At 33.6% G+C, this 6,090-nt stretch overlaps 1 long non-coding RNA gene across 1 annotated transcript; it reads right to left on the bottom strand.

Moving 5' to 3' along the window:
- Positions 1 to 497: 497 nt before the first annotated feature.
- Positions 498 to 5,241, bottom strand: LOC137489160 (uncharacterized). Its single transcript, XR_015523378.2, has 6 exons — positions 5,187 to 5,241; positions 3,299 to 3,404; positions 3,104 to 3,174; positions 1,719 to 1,903; positions 1,352 to 1,555; positions 498 to 853 (listed from the first exon to the last, which is right to left on the bottom strand). It is a non-coding gene; the product is annotated as an uncharacterized LOC137489160 (long non-coding RNA).
- Between the last annotated feature and the right edge of the window lie 849 nt (positions 5,242 to 6,090).

Genomic DNA, 6,090 nt, shown 5'->3' with positions numbered 1-6,090 from the left:
TCTTTTTAAAGATAGAATGAGGTTTGACTTTGTGTAAAAAATAATATTCAGGTAATATTTTGATGAGAGACATTGGAGAGATTAGCCCAGATAGCAAAATACACTAGCCAGTTCCGGCTAGATTGTCGCATGCCAGAGACTTACCCCTCGGCCCAACTCCGGCTGCCGGACTCGGGCCGGATGCCTGTGGACTCACTGCCCGATTCCGGCCCGAATCTAGCGGGCCAGATGCGGCGGCCGTAAGCGAGCCGACGCGGCGCAAGGGTAATGTGCGCTGCGGCCCGGAGCTGGCGCGACTCCGTATTTATACACCTTATAAAACCTTTTGGTATTACATTGGTACTTGATATATGGTATTACAACCATTTGAATTTATACAACAGCAAACACAGGCTATAATGTAAACACAAAGTGTAAGCACTGTTTAACCTTTGAATAAAGTGCAAACTGCATACATATTCTGTAACGAAAATAATCAGACAAATGACAAAATAAATAAATGTTAAACGTTTATTGATTGCAAGAAAAAAAAAATAGTACTAAAATTTTATAAATAATTTTGTAGTGCACAAGAATATCAATATAAAAACAACAATAAAACAACACAATAAAGACACAGAAAGATTTAAACAAAAAATCTAAAAATTACACATAAACACAGATGTTTTTTAAACAACCCTGTTTTCCAAATAGACTTGAATTAAAAATTTGTACAAACAGCTAAATTTTATATAAACCTAAATATAGAAACCAATTTAAGATATAGCAAGAAACATCTTAAAAATACCAATGACAATCCGTAAAATATCCAAGTCAAACTTGTAAAAAGTACTGCAGAATTCTGAAGAAACATCTTGAAACATTTTTTAATAAAACATTAAAATAATAATAAACAAACACACACACACACACATATATATATATATATATATATATATATATATATATATATATATATATATATATATATATGCAGAAGTATAAAGTCAAACTTATTTTTAAATAAACTTGAACAAAATCAATTGCACAAACAGCAAGACATGAGTGAGATGATTATACATTTCATATATATACACGTCTTGTGCAATTTTATATTTATAATTTTATTTGTATTACGTTTATTAAAAATGTATCAAGATGTTTCTTCAGAATTTGGCGCACACACATACATACATACATACCATACATATATACACACATACACACACACATATATATATATATACATATACATATACATATATATATATATATATATATATATATATATATATATATATATATATATATATACATATATATATATATATATATATATATATATATATATATAAATGCAAATGAAAGAAACAAATTGTTCAAGTATCAGGGAACATCCTAATACACTTAAAATGTTGTTTAAAAAATAAAACAAAATAGTGATGTAGACATTTGACACATTAGCTTTCTCTTCTTTCTTCTTCCATCCCTGTCAGGGGCAAGTTGTAGCTACCTTGTAATGCATTTTTCCACTTCTTTATCAGTGGTGTGGTATGGACATTTGTCCTCACTCCATCTGTCATAAAAAGATAAACAGATAATTAGTAGTGAACAAGTACTAATGTAAAAAAAAAGAAAAAATTAGGAAAAAAGTAGGCTACCTACGAAGCAAAAAAAAAAAAAAATAAAAAAACAAATAAACTTAAAACACTTTGAAATTAGCAAGAGCTTGAACTTACCAGTTTCTTCATTTGTTCGGGCTGCTCCTTTAGTTGATTTTCAAGCTTTTCCAAATCAAATTGGCCAAAGGAAGGTCAAATGTGTTTACATCTGGAATTTCATCACGTCTGTTTTGGTTTTGTTAGAATCAGGCCCAGCTGCTGCTTTATGACGTTGCATGATTTTAAAACTTCAGTCAGTCGTGCTAAAAAAGAAAAATAACAGATTAGTATAAATCAACCTGTAGCTTATTCTCATACAACTTCTGTAAATACAACAGTGGGTTAGACACTGCTGATATTCTCTAGTTGATCTTTACTTTCTAGCTGCATTAAACCTTAACAAATTTAGTGATGTCTTCAATTCTTACAAAGACATCACGAGATGCAATAAGTTCTATCTTGATCTCAAACTGCACTAGAACAAAGACTGTAAATGTTCATAGGTGTACTGCAGGAGTGTCCAAACTTTTTGGGCCGAGGGCCAGATGCAAAAAAACAAACGTTGTCACGGGCCAAATTTTACATACATCACACAGACACGTGTGTATATATATATATATATATATATATATATATATATATATATATATATATATATATATATATATATAAATACAGTTGAAGTCAGAATTGTTAGCCCCCCTAAATTATTAGCCACCGTTTATTTTTTCCCCAATTTCTGTTTAACGGAGAGTTAACCATTTTTTTCCACAAATTTCTAAACATATTAGTTTTAGTAACTCATTTCTAATAACTGATTTATTTTATCTTTGCCATGATGACAGTAAATAATATTTGACTAGATATTTTTAAGACACTTCTATACAGCTTAAAGTGACATTTAAAGGCTTAACTAGGTTAATCAAGTTAACTAGTCAAGTTAAGGTAATTAGGCAAGTTATTTTATAACAATGGTTTGTTCTGAAGACTTAAGGGGCTAATAATTTTGACCTTAAAATAGTTCATAAAAAAATTCACACCGCTTTTTCCAGTCTTTCTCCAACATCATTTGGGAAATATTTAAAAAAGAAGAAATAAATCAATAAGGGGCTAATAATTCAGACTTCAACTGTGTGTAGATAGATAGATAGATAGATAGATAGATAGATAGACAGACAGACAGACAGACAGACAGACAGATAGATCATAACAAGAACTGCTGCTTAATTGAATGCATGTAATAGCGACACCCGGTGGTTATTTATTTTATTACATTCATTTTTGCATAGCGGGCCAGATTCTATTGATATTTATAAAAAGCCTCGCGGGCCGTAGTTTGGACACGCCTGGTGTACTGGAATGTACAGTATCTGTGCATCTTCATGGTGGTCTTAAGATTTCTGTCATAGTCATTGATGGTGATGGTACTTGTGGTGCTGCCTTGATTTCTGAAATCTTCATACCTGCCTTTTATCCAGCCTCTTTGTTCCAAGTAATTTTTCTTCATCACGGTATAGATGTGTCTATACTGTCCCTTGATCAGATACATTTACAAAACAAAACATCACTTTAGTATAGTGCCAGGGCAAAACTCACAGGTTGTAATAGATCAATGACATAATGTTGACAGTATGTGTTTAAAATAATTGCAAACAAACCTGTTCTGTCTTTAGATGTATGACAGGCAATCATCGTCCTCATCTGTCTACCAGTCAGAAATCACAGTTGCGTGTGGATGTTTGAGTCGAGCTTCCTCATATGCATCTATAATAAAACATCACATTGTTGTTAACCTCCCGTAAAGAAAAGTTCAAATCCTGAAATACTATCAAAGTTAATTAATGCATATAATACCTATAGTGTAAATAATCAGTACACAGAAGGTTGCACAAGATTTATTCGGAGATTCATGCAGAGTGACAGCCTTATGAATCTGAGACATAAGCTGTGTCCCAAATCGCATACTTATGCACTATTCTACGCCATTTTGTAGTATAAATAGTGTAAGTAGTGCGTTCACACTGAAAACACTAAAAATAATAAGAGCACTTCAATTACCCGGATGATGCACTCATTCAGCCGCTAAAATGAAGTGTGTAATGATGGACACTTCACGCACTCAACGACCGCAGGTTTGCTTACGTAGCGGAAGGGGCGGAGCTATCGGACGCACATGTTGAATAACTTTATTTATTTTGGATGGTGAAAGCAAAATTCTCCTACGAGAGTGATTATAGCGCCTCCCAATGGTGAATGCGGCAATACTCACGGCAGGTTTTATTTGATAGTTTGGTCATTTATTTCAATGATTTGGCAACCGTCAAACGTCATCAGGGAAACGGTTTGAATTTCCGCTTAGTAAAAACACATTAGTGTGCCATTTGGGACAACACTACATACATATACTTTCCTGTTCAGTGTGTAAGTGCATAAGTACATAGTGCATAGTGTATAGTGTGCCATTTGGGACGCAGCTATAGATTTGTAAGATGGCCAAGCACATGCATTATTCTGTTACCATGAAGATTAACCTACCATTGTGAAAAATGTTTGATGATGATAGCCAATAACAATAAACCATTTCAGCTGTTTGTGAAGCAATTAGTAATGTAATGTCTGAAAAGCTCAATCTATGTTGAAAATGTATCAGCAGTTTACAGCTTATAATGGACTTTTAGCACACAACTATAACATGCCTATTCACGTTCAAAAGAGTGTGCCATTGACTTCTTTGGTCGTGATGTACTGCAAAATGATCTCACTAACCTTTGTTAAACAAGAACAATGAGACTTAACCAACAAATATTGTTACCCATTCATTTAAATCAGAATTTATCACTGTCAATAACATAAAAAACAAAACAAAAAAACATCAAAATCTGCTTTAAGACGTTCAGTTTTACATTAACTGACCATTACAGCTTGAACAAAAGATATAATTGATTCACATAGGCTAACACATATGAATTAAAGTGCACACTAATATATTTCTCTTGGATAATTTAAAGAGAATAGTAAACAGTCGAGTTTCGATCATTTTTCGTGACTAACTGCATAAACAAGATAAACAATAATATTTTATTAATCCAAAACGATTAGTTTTTATTTACACATAATCACAGAATTAATACTGTTGGATAAGTATACGCCTGTACAATGATTTTTTCAACATCCACGGTACTTTATAATGTTAAATCAGGAAAAAAACACGTTTTGCCATGTTAGTTAATGGATTCGTCTACAGAAACTTTCTTTAACGCAAAGTTAGGATACACACAAATTCGTTTCATGTTTCTTTAAAATAATTAAAATAGTTTTCAGTTACTACACACGTTACAATCTAACATTGTGTAAAAGGAAAAGGAACTTTCAGACGTGTTTGTAACTGTTAGCGTTAGTATACATTAGCTCCAGTCGTGTTTCTTAAAGCAAGTTACATTTCGTATCTGTTTTAAATTACTAAACGCTGTTACAACCAAACACCGTGGAAATGTTTTAAGCTATAAATTCGCTAATTATACAGTACACAAGCAGTAAAAAACGTACCTTTCTGACCGGAATCCACGTGAAATCTTTGAAAATCCAAACTTTTTCTTCTTGTGATCTTCGTGCCATGGTGGTTGACAACCAGCTTTTTGTAGCATTACCGCCACCGTCTGGATTGGAGTTTGGATCATGAGTTTAGTCACGCATTTGTTTATTATGAAACCAACTTCTGTTTTAAAAAAAAAAAAAACAGTCAGCACAGGAGCGTGCTATCTCAAAAATAAGCGAATTTTTCATAGTTTTTCTCTAGATGACATGTATAATCTATTTATAAAAAATATTGTTTTGTTTGCGTCTAAACATTGCGACCATCCACACTAAATATTCTTTTTTTTTTTGCCATCGTACCATGAATATTTTCTCAAATTATCATTAAACGTCGAGCTAACAGATTACTAGATAAAATAAGAACTTAATCGGTTGCCATCAGCCGAGTCCTTGCCAGAAGCGGCCAGGACTCTACAGACAGACTCGGGCCGGATATGGTTGACCGGAATCGGGCCAGTGCTTTACAGCCGCATCACAGCCGCATGTGCGCGAGCGAGCTGCGGGCCGCACTCGGCCCGGATAACACTCGCCGATGCCGATTACTGCCTGCTATCTGGGAGGGGTGCCTGCGTACACATTGTGAGTCTTCTGTGTGAGAATAAACATTACTGATTGTGAGTAGCAGTATATATCTGCCCTACATGTTGAATATGCAAGAGACAATCTGATAATGACACATTTCTGATTCTATTTATATGTAGTCAATGACAGAGTGCAAGAATATGTGTATTGCATAATTAATCATCTCAAATGTTTCATTTTAAAATGATTCAGAATTATGCATAGTTGTATGCTGATGTCATCATCACTGTCTTTTGAACTGAGGACCAGGACCATGACCTATCCTCAAAAGCCC

Source organism: Danio rerio, chromosome 23, assembly GCF_052040795.2.
Source record: "Danio rerio strain M-AB ecotype USA chromosome 23, GRCz13ab, whole genome shotgun sequence".
NCBI classification, from domain to species: domain Eukaryota; kingdom Metazoa; phylum Chordata; class Actinopteri; order Cypriniformes; family Danionidae; genus Danio; species Danio rerio.
Note: the sequence above shows the minus strand (reverse complement) of the source record. Positions and strands in the feature narration are given on the sequence as shown.